Source organism: Cynocephalus volans, chromosome 2 (assembly GCF_027409185.1).
Source record: "Cynocephalus volans isolate mCynVol1 chromosome 2, mCynVol1.pri, whole genome shotgun sequence".
NCBI lineage: Eukaryota > Metazoa > Chordata > Mammalia > Dermoptera > Cynocephalidae > Cynocephalus > Cynocephalus volans.
This window is the reverse complement of record NC_084461.1, coordinates 163,020,987-163,039,382: the sequence shown is the minus strand read 5'-3', so window position 1 is coordinate 163,039,382 and position 18,396 is coordinate 163,020,987.

The following is an 18,396-nucleotide window of genomic DNA, read 5'->3' as shown; positions in this document are numbered from 1 at the left end:
CAAGATCCCAGCAAAGAAACAGCAGACATAAAGAAGAACCAAATGGAAGTTTTAAAAATTAAAAATACAATAACTAAAATTAAAAACTCAATGAATGGACTCAAAAGCAGAATGCAGAGAACACAGTAAAGAGTCAGTGAACTTGAAGATAAAACAATAGAGATTACCTAATCCAAACAACACAGAGAACATAGACTGAAAAAAAAAATGAACAGAGCCTCAGGGACCTGCAGGATGATAATAAAAGGTGTCATGTTCATGTCACTGGTGTCCCAAAAGGAGAGGATAAATAGGATGGGGCTGAAAAAGCACTTGAAGAAATAATTACTAAAAATTTCTCAAATTTGGCAAAAGCCAAAATCCTATCAACTCCAAAATCCTAAAAAGTCTTAAACAGAATAAATTGAGAGAAATCCACTCACAATGCATAATAGTTTAACTTCTAAAAACTAAACACAAATATTTTGAAAGCCATGAGAGAGAGAAAAGACTCCTAACCTACGAGGGGAAAATAATTAGAATACAGCAGATTCCTCATTAGAAGCCATGGAAGCTAGAAGGAAGAGGCATGCGTATTTTTCAAGTGAGATAAAAGAACTGTCAACCCGAAATTCTATATCCAGCAAAAGTATATACTTCAGGAATGAACGGGAAATCAAGATATTCCCAGATAAAGGAAAATTCAGAGAATTTATCATCAACAGACTTAACTTAAAAGAATAGCTAAAGGAAACAGGAAAAAAATACATAAAAAAGAAGGAATCTTGGAACATGAGAAGGAAAAAAAGAATATCCTAAAGAGTAAAAATACAAATAAATAAGATAGACTTACTTTTTCCTTGTAAGTTTTTTAAACTGTGAAAATTAAAGCAAAAATTATAGCATTGCCTGGCATGACTCTTGATGTGCTTGGAAAGGCAGTCAGGCACAGCTTTTCGCCTTTTGCATGGCTGCATAAGAGTGGCCTTGGGTCTGGAACATTTCCTTGCAAAGGGATAAAGAGGCCTCACAGCCAGTGTTGGACTTACTGCCTAGTGAGGAAATGTCTTTCTTTTTTCTAGGCTTGATGTACACTCCTTTGCCTGCTTAAGAATGTACACATGTCAATGGCCCATGGGCACACCCCCAGTTTTCTGTATTTCAGACCCCATGGGAGAAGTGGAGGGACCTTCTACTGCAACACAACCTGTGGTGCATGCAACCTCATTGCCCACATCAGCTGCAGTGTGGATCTGCTGGTCACAGGAATCAAAGCATTGCAAGGGGCTAGATCTATTGCTCATGTTCTTTCTTCTTTTGTAAGTACACACTGTATAACTGGAGCCTAGTGTGCCTGTTTGTTCTCAATGACCTCCAACCATGTATTGGTTTCTTCTCTTAGTAGCACTTCTCTGCCTTTTAATTTTGACCACACAGCCTAGCCTCCCAGTAAACAGTGAAACATAATATGTAAGGAGAATATATTGAAAAAAATTATAAATGGGAGAGGGTAGAGAGATGTAAAGGGAGGTAAGAGTTATACACTTCATTTGAACTGGAAAATGCTAACAATAGTAATCTGTGATAAGCAGTCTTTCCGAAAAATCTATAAATAATGCAAAATAGAATTCTAAGGAAGGAAGAAGAAAACACAAATAGAAAAACAGAACAAGCAGAAAACTAACAAAAATAAATAAAACAGCAGACTTAAGCTCTAACATATCAGTAAGTCGCCGTACATTGAATGCAAATGGTATAAATATGCCTGTTAGAAGACAAAGATTGGAAGAGTGGCTAGAAACAAAACAAAACAAAACAAACTATGACCTAATTATATGCTGTCTACAAGAAACTCACTTCAAGTTTAAGGATATAGGTAGGTTGAAAGGAAAAGAATAGAAAACAATATACCATACAAACGTTAATTAAAAGAAAGTATAAGTAGTTATACTGATATCAGGTAAAATAGACTTCCAAGACAAAAAAATATTACCAAAAAGAATTTTTTTTCGACAAATGATGCCAGAGGAATTGTATGTTTATTGGCACTAAAATGAACCTCAATCTAAATATTACACCTTACACAAAAATTAACTCAAAATGGATATTTATATGTAGAGTATTAAATTATAAAACTTCTATAAGATAAGGAAAAATCTTCAGGACCTAGGACCTGATGAAAATTTCTTAGACAAGATACAAAAAGCATGTTTTGTAAAAAAAAAAAAATTGTGATTAATCATCATCAAAATTAAAATCTTTTGCTCTGCAAAAGACCCTGTTAAGAAAATGAAAAGACAAGGAGAAATGGTTGAAAACCACATATCTGACAAAGGACGTGTATCTAGAATATATAAAGAAGTCTAAAAATTCAACAGTTAAAAAAATTAGAAAATGTGCAAAGGACATGAAGAGATATTTTTCCAAGAGGATGTAGAGATGGCAAACAAGCACATAAAAAGATGTTTAACATCTAGCCATTAGGTAAATGCAAATGAAGATGGTCTTAGTCTATTTGTGCTGCAATAATAGAATACTACAACCTGGGTATTTTATAAATAATAGAAATGTATTTCTCACAGTTCTGAAGGCTGGAAAGTCCAAGATCAAGGAACTGCCAGGTTCAGCATCTAGTGAAGGTCAAATCTCTGCTTCCAGGATGGTGCTTTGGATGCCGCTTTTTCATATGGCAGAAAGGAGGAGGGCAAAAGGGCCTAACTAGTTCTCTCCAGCCCCTTCACAAGGCACTCATTTTATCCATTAGAACAGAGCCCTCATAACTTAATCATGTCCCAAAAAAGGCCTCAACTCTTAAGACTACCACAATGGGGATTAAGCTCCAATATGAATTTTTGAGGCAACACATTCAAACCATAGCAAAGACTACAGTGAGATACCCTACACACCTATTAGAACCGCTAAGATAAAAAGAGTAAAAATACCAAATGCTGGCAATGATGTGAAGAAACTTGATCTACTGGAAAACAGGTTGGCATCTTCATAAAACACTAAACATACACTTACTATACACCCCAGAAATCACACTCCTTGGCACCTACCCAGAGAATTTTAAACACATGTCCCCACAAAATCCTTATGAGAATATTCATAGCAGCTTTATTTGAAATAGCCAAAAACTGTAAAAAATTAAAATATCCTATGAATAAATGTCTGATACCACAAAAATACAAAGAATCATTAGAGATTATTATGAACAAGTATATGTCAAAAAATTTGAAAATCTGGAGGAAATGGATAAGTTTCTAAACATATACAACCTACCAAGGCTGAACCAAGAAGAAACAGAAAACCCAAAGAGACCAGTAACAAGAAAAGAGATTGAAGCAGTAATAAAGTCTCTCAACGTAGAAAAGCCTAGGAATGGATACTGCTGAATTCTACCAAACTTTAAAGAAGCATTAATACCAATTTTTCTCAAACTGATACCAAAATCACAAAGACACAACAAAAAAAGAAAGTGACAGACCAATATTCCTATTGAATATAGATCCAAAAATCCTCAACAAGATATTAGCAAAAAGAATACAACAGCACATCAAAAAGATTATACACAATGATCAAGTGGGATTCATTTCAGGGAAGCAAGAATGGTTCAACATATACAAATCAATAAATGTGATACACCACATCAACAAAATCAAGGACAAAAAAAAATGATCATTTTATTTTTATTTTATTTTATTTTTATTTTTATTTTTATTTTTTGTCGTTTTTTTGTGACCAGCACTCAGCCAATGAGTGCACTGGTCAGTCCTATATAGGATCCGAACCCGCGGCGGGAGCGTCGCCGCGCTCCCAGCGCAGCACTCTACCAGGTGCGCCACGGGCTCGGCCCAAAAAAATGATCATTTTAATAGAAGCAGAAAAAGCATGTGACAAAATTCAATATCCTTCATGATAAAAACAGTCAACAAATTAGGTGTAAAGGAACATATATCAAAACAATAAAGACCATAGATGACAAACCCATAGCTAACATCATCCTGAACAAGGAAAAGTTGAAAGCTTTTCCTCTAAGAACAGGAATAAGACAAGGATGCCCACTCTCACTACTCCTGTTTAACATAGCACTGTAAGTTCTAGCCAGAGCAGTTAGGCAAGAGAAAGCAATAAAGCCCATCCAAATTGGAAAAGAGGAAGTCAGATTGTCCCTATTTGCAGATGGCATGATCCTATATACAGAGTAACATAAAGACTCCATCCCAAAACTTTTGGAACTGATAAACAAATTCAAAAAAGTTGCAGGATACAAAACCAGTATAAAAAATCAGTAACATTTCTACTCACCAACGACAAGCTAGCAGAAAAAGAAATCAAGAAAGCAATTCCATTTACAATTGCTACCAAAAAAAAGAAAAAAATACCTACAAAAAGATTTAAACAAGGAAGTGAATAATCTCTACAATGAAAACTACAAAACACTTAAGAAAGAAATTAAAGACACACACAAAAATGGAAAGACACTCCATGTTCATGAACTGGAAGAATTCTTACTGTCAAAATGACCATAGTACCCAAAGAAACCTACAAATTCAATGCAATCCCCATCAAAATGCCAATGACATTCTTCACAGAAATAGAAAAAAAAATCCTAAAATTCATATGGAACCACAGAAGACCCCGAAGAGCCAAAGCAATCCTGAGCAAAAAGAAAAAAGTTGAATATGTTATATAATCTGACTTCAAAATATACTACAAAGCTATAGCATAGTAACCAAAACAGCATGATCCTGGCATAAAAACAGACACATGGGCCAATGGAACAGAATAAAGAACCCAGAAATACATCCACATATTTACAGCCAACTGATCTTTGACAAAGACACTGAGAATTTACTTTGGGGAAAGGACAGCCTTTTCAATAAAGGTGCTGGGAAAACTGGATATCCATGTGTAGAAGAATAAAACTAGACCCCTATCATTCACCATTTACCAAAATCAACTCAAAATGGTTTAAATACTTAAATGTAGGACCTGAAACTATAAAACTTCTAGAAGAAAACACAGGGGAAATGTTTCAGGACATAGGACTGGGGAAAGACTTTATGAATGAGACCTCAAAATCACAGGCAACAAAAGCAAAAATAAACAAATGGGATTATATCAAACCAGAAAGCTTCTGCACAGCAAAGGAAACAATCAACAGGGCAAAGAGACACCCTGCAGAATGGGAGAAAGTATTTCCAAACTATGTATCTGACAAATTATTAATATCCATAATATTCAAGTAACTCAAATGACTCAATAGTAAAAAATACACACACACACACACAACAATCTGATTTTAAAATGGTAAAAGAAGAACAGACATTTCTCAAAAGAAGACATAGAAATGGCCAACAGGTATATGAAAAAATGCTCAACATCACTAATAATCAGAAAAATGGAAATCAAAACCACATTGAGATATCATCTCACCCCAGGTAGATTGGCTATTACAAAAAAGACAGAAAATAACAAATGCTGGCAAGGATGCAGAGAAAGGAGAACTCTTATACATTGTTGGTGGTATTGTAAGTTAGGACAGCCATTATGGAAAACAGCATGGAGGTTTCTCAAAAAACTACAGATAAGATCCTACAGTCCACCTACTGTGTATATATCCAAAGGAATGGAAAACGCCTGCACTCCTATATTTATGATGGTTCTATTCACAATAGCCAAGAGTTGGAACCATCCTAAATGTCCATTAATAGATGATTAGATAAAGAAAATGTAGTATAAATACTCAATGAAATACTACTCAGCAATAAGAAAAATGAAATTCTGCCATTTGGAGCAACGTGGATGAGCTTGGAGAAAATTATCTTGAGTGAAAATAAGCCAGGCACAGAGAGAAATATCACATGTTCTCACTCATATGTGATAGCTAAAATAATAAGTTGAACTTTATAAGTAGAGAGTAGAACGTGGTTACTAGAAGTGGGAAAAGGGAAGGGGTGGGGGGATAGTGAGAGGTTGGTTAATGGACACAAAATTACAGCTAGATAGAAAAACTAAGTTCTATTGGTATACAGTAGTACTAGGCATCTATAATTAATGACAATTTATTGTATGTTGTCAAATGGCTAGAAGACAGAAGCTTAAATGTTCCCATCACAAAGAAATGACAAATATTTGCTATGAGTTTGCTAATTGCCCAATTTGATCACTACACATTATATATATACATATGTAAGTATAACCCTATACCCCATAAATATGTACAATCAACATGTATCTATTAAATTTTAAAAAATTAAATAAGTAAATAAATAAATGGGTAAATAAACTGTCACACATTGAGCACTCAGCAATGAAATGAAACAAATTATTGATACATACAACTTCCTTGGGTCTCAGGGACATTATGCTGAGTGAAAAAAAAAAGCCATTATCAAAGGTTATATACTCTGATGTTATTTCTATAACATCCTCAAAATGACAAAATTGTGGGGATGGAGAATAGATTAGTAGTTGCCATGGTTAGGGATTGATAGGCAGTGTGGGGGGGATGGTGTGGTTAAGAGAATAAATGGGTAACCCAATAGTCTTGTGATGAGGGAACAATCACATATCTTGATGATGGTAACTGTTTCTTTTTATTGCTGATTGCTCAATGTGTGACAGTTTGTTAAACCATTTATTTATTTATTACTTATTTACTTACATGAATCTACATGTAACAAAATGACATGACACTAACTAAATAGACACATTGTACCAACACCAATTTCCTGGTTTGGGTGGCATACTAGGTACTACCAGTACTTGATACTGTTTCATAAGGTGTATCCATTGGGGGAATCTGAGTGAAGGGTCCATAGGACATCTCTGTACCATCCTTGAAATTTCCTGAGACTCTACAATAATTTAAAACTAAATTAAAAAAAAAAAATAAAACATTCAAGTAAATGATAAAATACAAAGTATGCCTATTAAATACCCTTTGATATGGTGGGATAGCATGGTGTCTTCATGACACTTAACATATGCTAACTTTGCTGCAGCCTAAAGCAGTAAAACTGAGTTTTACTTTATCTTTCATACTTATACATTAATAGGGATAACTGCTGGCAATATAATTAATGGGTTGAATTACTTGCATTAATGGAACTCATTAAATGGTCTGAGTAATTAGCTGGCTTCAATACATATATACTTACAGTAATTCTGCCTGCAAGGCAAGTCATCACTGTTTGACAGTTTAATTTTGCACTTCAGCCTTTCAAGAGTGTGGTCCTTTAAAACTGTTGTCTATTAATTACTAAGTAGAAAAAAGACTTAAAATGTGTCATACGATTGATTTATGATTACTTTTTAAAGGATATTTCCTAGAATAAAGTTCCCCATAACCAAGCAGAGCAAAAAGCAGTGGACCTAGATGAGGTAAATCTATTTTAACCAATTTCTTATGTTTCTTTCAACTTAGCAAATATTTGCTGTACACAACACTCACATGGGCCTGGTCTGGGTTGGCCTCAAAAGCTTTTTCAAGTAGTCTCTTTTCTAAGTATAATGTTATTTAATAGAACCTTCTGTGATAATGGGAATGTTTTTTATCTGTGCTATCCAATGTGGTAGCCACGAGGCTAGTGAACACTTAAAATTATAACTGATTGAGTTTTAAATTAACTTTCACTTTATTTGATCTAAATCCAATTCTTAAAAGTTGCTAATGGCTCCTATATCAGACAGCACAGCTCAAGATATTACGAAATAAATTTGGGATATTCATCCCTTATTTTCAGGATATTTTTCTGCACCAGTCCACATAGCAGAAATTCACAGGACCACTGCTGTTCACAAGAGTAAACAGAAAGATCCTGGGTCAGACGCTTTCCAACCACTATCTCCCTTGCCTTTCCTCCTTGCTAGCAGAGAAAGCCTCCGTTAGTAGCTGTGGGATATGCCAGACCCAAACTGTCCCAGTTTCTCTTGCATTTGGGACAGCTATGGCCAATGGCACATAAAAGAGAATCTCCCAATTGATTTCTGAGACATGTTTTCCTGCCCAATAAAAGAGAATAACAGGGAAGAGAAGACCTTTTTCTTCTCTTTGATGCATGGAGCTGCTGTAGCCATCTCGTGACCATGAGGCAGATACTGAAAAGAAAGAAGCTTACACTCACACCATTGGGCTCCAAATCAACTCTGGACTGGTCAAAATAGATTTCCTATACTGTGAGGAAAATAAATCCCTATTGTTTAATCTACTTTTTGTCAATATTTTGTTGGTTACCATCTTCCACTCTAAACTGATAGAGATCCTTACAACTCCTGATGGTAGGTAAGGTGGTATCATTTCATGATAGTGTAAGACGTGTGTTAGTGTAAAGCAGAGAGGAACAGAGAGGAAAGATGGGAGACACTGTAAAGAAAAATCAGCAGTCTTGCAACTATTCCAAAGGGGAACTTTGGGATGCAAGGTGTGACACCACTCTAAGCTGAATTGGGAGAGGATGAGCTAATTGGATCTCGAAGTGTAGCTGGAGCAAATAAGTTGAAGGAGACAGAAACTAGAGACATAAGCAAATTTCAGATGATGGAGGGACTGAAGGGACATACTGAGGGTTTTGGAGTGATTTCTAAGGGCCATAGGAAACCATTTGCAAGCTTTAAGCAGAAGACATAATCATATTTGCATTTTCAAAAGCTCGTTCTGGCTACAGGTGGAGAACAATTTGGAAAGGGAGAATACTGGAGGCTGACACATCAGAGGGAGATCATCATGTCCACATGAATGACATAGTGTCTCGATGTACACTTTGTTCACTTGGTTAAGGTGGTTTTAAAAATCATTGATTGGAAGTGTCAAAGTCTATAAACAATTGTGCAATTTACTTAGAAAACAGAGTAGAATAATTTTGTCAGGTATGTCAATGTCGAAATATATGACACACAGAGTTCCATATGGGACTTGACGAGTTAATTGCAAAAGTTATGTAAAGTAGAAAAGTATGCCATATGCTTTGCTACCTTCAAATCCCTTCAAACCATGGGACTCTTGAGGAAGAACGAGGTGAGAGAATTTACAAATATCAAGATTTACTAAAGCAATAATTGAAATGATATGGTGTCAGCTTTGAGTTGAAAAATAGATCAGCAGCATATAATGGACACCAAAAACAAATTCTCCCATATCTAGAAACTTGACAAATAAAAGGGGCTATTGCAGATCTTTGAAGAAGGAAAGTACTGCTTGAAAAATAAATAATAATAATAAAAGTAATTTTTTTTAAAAAAAAACCCTACAAGACTAGCACTACTAGTACAACATGTAGAAAGAATGAAATTGGATCCAAACCTCACAACGATTACAAAAATCAGGTAGTTTCATCTTGATCAAGGATTAGATGTGTAAAGCAAAAATGTTAAACTTTTAGAACAGGATATAGCATCATACTTTTATAATCATGTAAGAATTCTTTAAACAAAACCCCGAGAGACTGATAAATCTGACCACTTCAAAATTTAAAACTTCTGTTGTTGAAAGAACACTGTAAAAAAGTGAGAAGGTAAGATCTTCCTGACACACATAACTAGAGAAGGATTAGGACCCAGTATCTATAAAGAACTCCCAAAAATCAATAAGGAAGGGAGAGGCAATCCCATAGAAAAATGGACAAAATACATCAACAGGCACTTCCCAGAAGAAGATCCAGCACGGGCTGGAAACACGTGAAAAGATGATTAACTTTATTAGTAAACAGGAAATAGAAGTTAAAACCAAAACAACATACAATTTTACTCCTACTAGGACTGGTGAGGATGCTGAACCACGGAGGTTCCACACTGTGCTGACAGCAAGGGTGGAGCAAGGGTGGTATAATTACCATTGTGTTCCCCATGGGATCCTTCGACAAGTGCCATGGTTTCATACACAGGAAAGTCCATAGCAAAATTATTTGTAATAGCAAAAACTGGAAATAATCCAAAATCCCTGAGCAGGAGAATAAGATTGCGGTGTAGTCGTGAAGTGGAATACTGCACAGCAGAGAAAATAAATCAGCTATGGCCATATAAATTGTAGATGAACGTCGAAACATGAAGTCAAGTGGAAAATGCAAGATATGAAAGTAAACACACAGGGACCGTCATGTCCACAGAGCTGAGATGCATCCAAAATTTGACAGCATATTGTGTGAGGTGCAGACATCTGAGGTCAAACTCTAGGGAAAAAATAATGATAATAACAGCAATAGGTTGAACTTTTAGGAGAGAATAGAACTGTGGTTACTAGAGGTGGGAAAGCAGAGGCAGGAAGGAGATGGTGAGAGGTTGGTTAATGAACACCAATTACAGCAGGATAGGAAAAATAAGTTCTATGGATGTACAGTTGACCTAGGCATCTGTAATTAACAATAATTACTGCATGTTATCAAATGGCTAGAAGAAAGGAGATCAAATGTCCACATCACAAAGACAGGATTAAATTTGCAATGATAAATATGGTGATTGCTCTGATTTGATCATCACATATTGTATAATGTATTGATATTCAACTCTGCACACCACAAATACGTATAAGCAATACATCTCAATAATAAAAGAAAAACAAAAATGTCAGTGAGAAAGAAAGAAACAACAATCACAGTAATACATTGAACTTTTAGAAAGCTAGAGGTGGAAAAGGGGACAGGAGGGGAGACGGAGGGTGGCTAATGAGGAATTGGTCAACAGACATGAAGAATGATTGCATATTGTAATGATGAATAAGCTAACTATCCTGATCTAACCATCACACATTGTACACAACTACTGAAAATCAACACTGCACCTCACATGTATGTATATAAACTTTCTTAAAAAAAAAAAAAAAAGATGTGGTAAACATAGCTTAATTCAAAATAGTAGTTGTCGTTGGTGAAAAGATAAGAGACCCATGACTACGAAGGGTACCCAAGGCCTGAGGGACAGGATATTCTGTTCCTTGCCCTGGGTGGTGAGCAAGTATATGGGTATTAGTTTTCAGTTTTTAAACTTTATATACATACATGCGCTACATATAGATATTGAATTACATAATTCATAGCAAAAAAAGTTAAAAATAAAATACTCCTAGATTTTAGTTTTGAGGGACTAGTTGGTGTCCACACTGTGATAATATTATCCTGACCACCAAGTCCTATCAATTGCCCCGTGGTGGACAAATGTGTGTGTTTCCCTAAGGACGAACCTTCCTGACATAGGACTAGCCCCCAACAGAAATCCTTGTTTCATTTGGGTCAGACTTACTCTCTAACTTTATATTTATCACAGTCACTAAACTTTCTAGAAAAATGATGATTTAGTGGCACATACTCTAAGCAGCCTTCTTATTCTTTCCAATTTTACTATGAAGTACAAAACTCGTGGACATAGGTTTTGTTGGTTTGAATGTAACACTATGAATGTGAAAAACAGTAGAGAGAACAATGTTCATAAATGGATGTAGATAGGAAAAGCTATGCTTTGTCAGGTAGACACTTAGAAGCAGAGGTAATATCTGTGAAAGCAATTTGTTTTAAAAATATAAACAATATTGGTTGTTGTTACCTGAGTAAGGAATTCTGCTTACCCAGATACTGTTTCTGAATACTTTTACTTGTACCATTAACTGATTCATTGAATGAGTTGGACTTTGCAGGGAGCAGGAAGAAAGCAAATTCGCCTTTTGACCAGCACTGACTTTCCCTATGTCAAATCTCCTATCTCTAGCCCTGGAGATAGCCTTGGGCAGATCCCATAGCTATTCTGGTCTTTCCTGGGTATTACAATTAGTCTGATTTTTCAGGTCTTAAAAAATCCAGACTAACTCATATTAAAACTTTATCTTGCACCTTATTCAAAGCTTACTCCCTGTCCTAGCTCAGTCCTGGTTCAGGCAGGGGAGCCAGAAGAGGGCAGAGGAACTGTATCACTGCTCTCTCCCATGCCTTCTCTTTCTCCTCCTAGACTCACCATGCCACCTCTGGGTCCTCTAAGGCCAGAAAATTGGAAGAGCGGAGGGACAGAAATGGCCCCAACGGACTGGGACAGCTGTAGCATGGCATTGAGGATTTCGAGTGTGGCAGATGATTTCTTATGGGGCACTTGGGTAGTGTGCCCAGAGACCCTCCCCTGCCCGACTTCTTGGGATCATCATCGGGAATCTTCCTGCACTTCTTTCTGATTCATTCCTTGTCCCTCGGGTCAGTCCACAACCTTCCTGGACCATGAGGCATTTAGACAACCACACCTGGCACCCTCCTCTGTGTTCCCAGCCTCGAGTGGACAAGAGGCTACCTCCCTGCAGCCCATCTGACTGTCATAGCAGCAGCTCTCTGGAGATTTTACCCTCCGTGGGTTTTTAGACATTTTTTACACTTTTTGGTGAGTCAGGAATGAGTCACACCATTCCCAAAATTCCAGTAGACATCTATCAAGCCCTCTCAATGATTGTTTTAAAGGAGGCCTTGTACAAGTGGTGACAATCAGCTTTGTATTTCATGAATATCCATAACCGATAAAAAAATAAATAAAAATAAAAATAAAAAATAAACAGAGGAGCCCTCAATTGGTTTAAGGGGAGAAAAAAGCAACTCATGGAATATTGGCAATTCTCACAGAAGTCTTCACTCTTATCACTAAAGTTTGTGAGTTTCCCTTACAGACCCCCTGAGAGAAAGAATGGCTGAAGTAAGTCAGGGGTTATTCCTTAGCAAGATACAATCTACACGTAGATACAGACACGTATACCAACAGGCATATGTCTCAACACACACACACACACACACACACACACACACACACACACACACAGATGTAGATACAGATTTGGGTGCAGGTTTGGGTACAGTCTGGCCCCTGTCTAGAATATGCAGTTAACATTCTTTCATCACAGCCCTGGGGCCTTGGTACTAACAGAGCCAACATGAAAAGCTTCACTGCTATCATCCTGTTACATGCATGGTAACTAGATTATAATAATAATAACAATAAAATAACTAATATTTTACAGGTTTTAGCCATGGACAGAAACTGGGTTAAGTCCTTCATATTTGTCATTTTTGTTTTATCATCATGATAATCCTTTATGGAGAGTTGATTGCATTGCTGGATCCAATGTTTAACCCCACCCTGTACCCATGACCTTTGTCATGTGATTTTGTAGTTTCTCCCATCAAAGAGTGTTTTCCTGGCCCTCGATTCTCAGTGTGGCCATGGGTTTGTTTGGGCCAATAAGATGCCAGAAGACACACCACAAGCAGAGGGCTATAAAAGTATTTTTTTATTTCATTTGCCCTCGTATTCTTGGGCCATTGCCATGAGGAGGACATGCCTAGGCCAGCCCACTGGAGACAGGAAAAGGAAAATATACATGCAGAGCAGAGCTTCTCCAATTAAGCTTTCACACCAAGCCTACCCTAGAGCGGAGTCTGCAGGTGATCTGGAGGTGCACAGACAAGCCCATCTAATATTAGTCAAGCCCAGGCAGAACTAGACAACATCCATCCTCATGACTCATGAGCTAGAAAAATAAATGATTAATGTTTGAGCCACTGAAGTTTGGTATGGTTATTATACAGCAACAGCAAACTGGTGCAGAAATTAGTAAGAAATGAGTATCTTTACTAGAACTAAAGCGCTGCCAAAGCATATAACCAAAATGTACGTCATTGGTTTTGATTCTTGGTGGCAGGTGGAGGCTAAAAACATGGTGAGGAAACATTTAATAAAATCATCTATGATAACTCAAAAGACACAGTACACAAATGGTGAACTTTCGAATTTGGGAAGATACTTCCAGGACAAACATTGAAAACATCAGCTGGTATCTTACCAGTGGGATATAACTGGGTACTACAAGAATGAGATGAACTTAAGAAAGAACTGACTTTGCACCGAAGAATTTAGATAGGATACAGACGTTTTAAGACTTGCTGATTGGAATATAAACAGTTTCATTTATTGTTCACATGTCCGTCTCTGCTGGAGGCCAACTCTGTTGAGTGAGCTCTGTTCATGTCAACTAGGCTCCCTCACAGGTCTGAGAATTGATAAGCGTGTCTGTGTGGTCTGCCTCTGCTCCGTGTGTTCTTTATACTCCATAGCTTTATGCCAACAGCACAGCTTCTCCAGCCAGGAAAATATCCCCAGCCTACATGAAAAGGTCAAGTCCAAGAGTACTATAAATAAAGTGTGGCCTCAGATAAAACCAAATCAAGGATGAAACTATAAGGCTCTTTTTTTAAAGAACTCAGAAAGAATTGTTAGTGCCTATTGGTCCTCTGAGTTGAATAAAAAGGCTTTTAGGAATCCTTAAGGCATTGCCCTGGAGCAACCTAACATGCCCAAAGCAGCTGTGATTAAATCTAGAGAGAGAGCTTTCTCAGAAAGGACTGAAGGAGCAGGTCTTGACATATGATGAGGAATAAATCAAATTTAATGGAAATCCACAACAGTTTTGAGACAGCTGTATAGGTAAAAGTGTAATCAGGCCAAACTAAAAGGGATGAAGAGTGTCCAAAATGTGGTACCTCCAGGCCCCTGATTTTCGTTTTCAGGCAGCAGGCTAAAACAATTCCTCAAAGGGCCTACTTTCATTCTTTTTTTTTTTTAAAGATGACCAGTAAGGGTATCTTAACCCTTGACTTGGTGGTGTCAGCACCACACTCTCCCAAGTGAGTCACAGGCTGGGCCTAAAGGGCCTACTTTCTATCACACTCTTTGTAATTGACCAATCAAGGTGATAGAAAAGGAAGGACTGCTCAGGGGCAGAGTCAAAAGCCATGGACAACAATGGACTCTTCAGGGAACAGAACTGGAGCCTAATTTAGGAACATATCTCTCTCTCAGGATAGGGAGACCTGGCCACATTTTTTCAGAGGAATTTGAAAGTTGTTGACCAGTGGTAGCCCCGTGCCTCTCATTGTCTACATTTTCGAATGAGCACTACTGCAGTCTGTCTCTCCTTCACCGTTCCACATTGAGGTGAAGTGTGTGGATAACACATGTTTTTAGTTAATGGCTCTTCAAATCAAGAGAACCACATCTGTACCTGATGCAGACTGTAAGATCTTGACAGTTGAGCCTGATGTCGTGATTGGATAGGACCTTGGGGTGTCTAGGGCAGGTTGTAGGAGGGAAGTGAAAAACTCCTGCCATGAGATGAACTACAGTATTGCAAAAATGGCACCAAATACATTGACCCTCTCTGATCTACACCCTTTGCCAGGTAACTTTGTGTTACCCCCTCACCATACCTGCTCTGCTCCCTGACTCTGGACTCCACTGCATGTCCTGCTTGAGCTGATGGGGGAGATATTTTATTTCCACTTCACAGATAGGGAAATGGACATTTGAAGTTAAAATCACACTATCAGTGAATGTCAGAACCAGCATGCCTCCTCGGGGCTGGGGCAGTGTTCTGGTTGCCCTGTCAATTCCTGGTGCTAAATGAGAGGGTGATATTTAAGGTGTCATAAATGTTCACTGTCATTCTAATTTCCTTCTCCTACACAAAGCTTGGAATCAAGAAAGTTGCACTTAAAATGAATACCCAATGACAAGCTGACCCTAAAATTCAGATGGAAATACAAGTGACCCAGAATAGCCAATCTTGAAAATAAAGAACAAATTTGGAAGACTCACGCTTCCCAACTTCAAACCTTACGGAAAAGCTACAATAATCAAGACAGGGTGGCACTGGCACAATGATAAACATATACAGATCAATGGAATAGTACAAAGTGTTTAGAAATAAACCTTTACATTTATGGTCAATGTATTTTTGACAAGGTTGCCAAGAAAATCCAGGAAGGAAATAGTCTTTTCAACAAATGGTGCTGGGACAAGTGATGTCTACATGCAAAAAGAATAAATCTGGACTCCTACCTTATACCACATATAGAAGTAACCCAAAATATTTCAAAGACCTAAATTTATGAGCTAAAACTATAAAACTCATAGAAGAGTCTATATTCACGACCCTGGTTTCTTAAACATGATAGCAAAGGCAAACGGAAGAAACAAAATAGGAAAATTGTATGCCATTAAAACCCAAAACATTTTTTCTTTCTTCAAAATGTACCATCAAGAAAGTGAAAAGGCAAACCACAGAACGAGGAAAATATTTTCAGAATATTTCTGAAAAGATATTCAGAATACATAAAAATACAAATAACCCAACTTAAGTATTACCAAAGGATTTGGATAGACATTTCTCCAAAGATACTCAAATGGTAATTAAGCCACGAAAAAAATGCTAAAACAATTAGTCATTAAGTAATGAAAATCAAAACCACAACTAAATACCACTTCACACCCAATAGAATGGATAATAATAATAGAATAAATGAGCATTAATAAATGTTATCAAGGATGTGGAGAAACTGGAACCCTTACACACTGCTGTGGGAATGGAAAATGGTGCAGCCCCTTTGAAAACAGTCCAACAGGTCCTCAAAATGTTAAACACAGAATTACCATATTACCCAGCAATTCCATTCCGAGGTATATATCCAAGAGAAACAAAAACACGTGTCTATGAAAAAACTGGTGCATGAGTATTCATAGCAGAATTATTCACAGTAGCCAATATGGTATATCCAACAGTAAAAGGAATGAAGTACTGATACATTCTACAACATACACAAACCTCAAGAGAATTATGCTAAGTGAAAGAAGACAGTCACAAAAGACTACATACTGTATGGTTACATTTCTATGAAAGCTGTAAAAGGCATAACAGGCAGGTATAGAGAGACAGAAAGTAGATGAGTGGTTGCCTAGGGCTGAGGGGTTGGGGGGAGTGGGGAGAGACTACTAGCAGTTATCAAGTTTCTTTTAGGGGAGATGGAAAGATTAGGTGATGAATGCACAACTTGGAATATAGTTTTAAAAAAACAATGAATTGCACACTTGGAATTTAAAAAGGTGGGTTTTATGCCTTGTGAATTATATCTCAATAAATATGTTTTTAAAATCTTTAAAGAAACAAAATCTGACACAGTGTGCAATTGAAAACATTTCTAGAACAATAGCTATTAATGAAATGTAGGTAGGCATCAAAATCTCCTCATCTGCCATTATTGCAACATGACCAGGCAGTTTTACATGAGATTCTACCAAATGAAAATGACATATACATTTCTATCGTAAACCGGTTATTCAACTAAAGAGAAAAAGAAGAAAAGTTGTCCAGCTCATTTCATGATCCCAGCAAAACTTTGATACCAAGTCCAAACGTAGAGGAAGTTAAATGAAAACATTTAATGACAAACACAGATGCAAACATATTAAAGTATGAACTATTAATCCAGCACTATGCAAAACAAATTCATCATGTAGTTAAACCTTCGGAAAAATCTTGGCATGATCTGTTAAAGCTTTGGATACACATGACTTGTGTTCCATCAGTTTCACTCCTAGGTACATACCATGAAGAAGTTTTTGCACACACGCACGTGGAGATATGTACAAGAATATTCACAGCAGTAGAGCTCATAATGGCCAAAAACTGGAAACAATACCTCTGTTCATCTACAAAGGAATTAATAAGTTGCAGTGAAGTCATACAATGATACATTATGTAGTAATAAAATTTAGTAGACCATAGCTACATGCAATACATGAATAGAACTTGCAAATAAAACATAGATTAAAAGGAACAAGAGAAGTCAGATACATCCTGTATGAGTCCACTTATATAAAGTTCCAAGACAGGCAAAATTAATTATTTTGTTTAAGATTTATACATAGCTGGTACAGTTATCAATACAAGCAAGAAAAAAATTACCATAAAATTCAGGATAGTGGTTATAGAGGGAAGGGTGGGTATGGTGAGTGGTAAAAAGCACACGGGGTAGGGCGGGTAGAGAGATGGGGGAGGAGACTGACAATGTCCTATTTTTGACCCAAATGTAAGCATTCCCCCTCTCCTCCCCAAAGCACATAAACCTCTGGGCTTCTAACTCAGGTGACAATTGAAGACTTTTAACCCAAGAATGTATTGAATGTTTAGTTGCAAAGAAATGTAATGACAATTTAATAGACTAAAATGAAAACTTGCAGCACTGGCATAATCTGACATGCATAAGTTGATAACTGTTTACTCTATCCCTAGCCAAATAGGCAAACTAACACAAACACCCAGTCATCATCTTGTACCAGAAGAAGTTTCTCCCACTAAAGCCTTAGCACAATTAGAGACACTTTAAACAAGGAGGGAAACCAAATACAAACGAAATTTTTAAAATGTCTGTGTTAAGGGCCGGCCCGTGGCTCACTCGGTAGAGTGCGGTGCTGATAACACCAAGGCCCCGGGTTCGGATCCCATATACGGATGGCCGGTTCGCTCACTGGCTGAGTGTGGTGCTGATAAAATGTCTGTGTTAAGAGAAAGCAGATTCTATGTTTCACAGTTTGGAGCCAACCAAATTATTTCATTTTCTT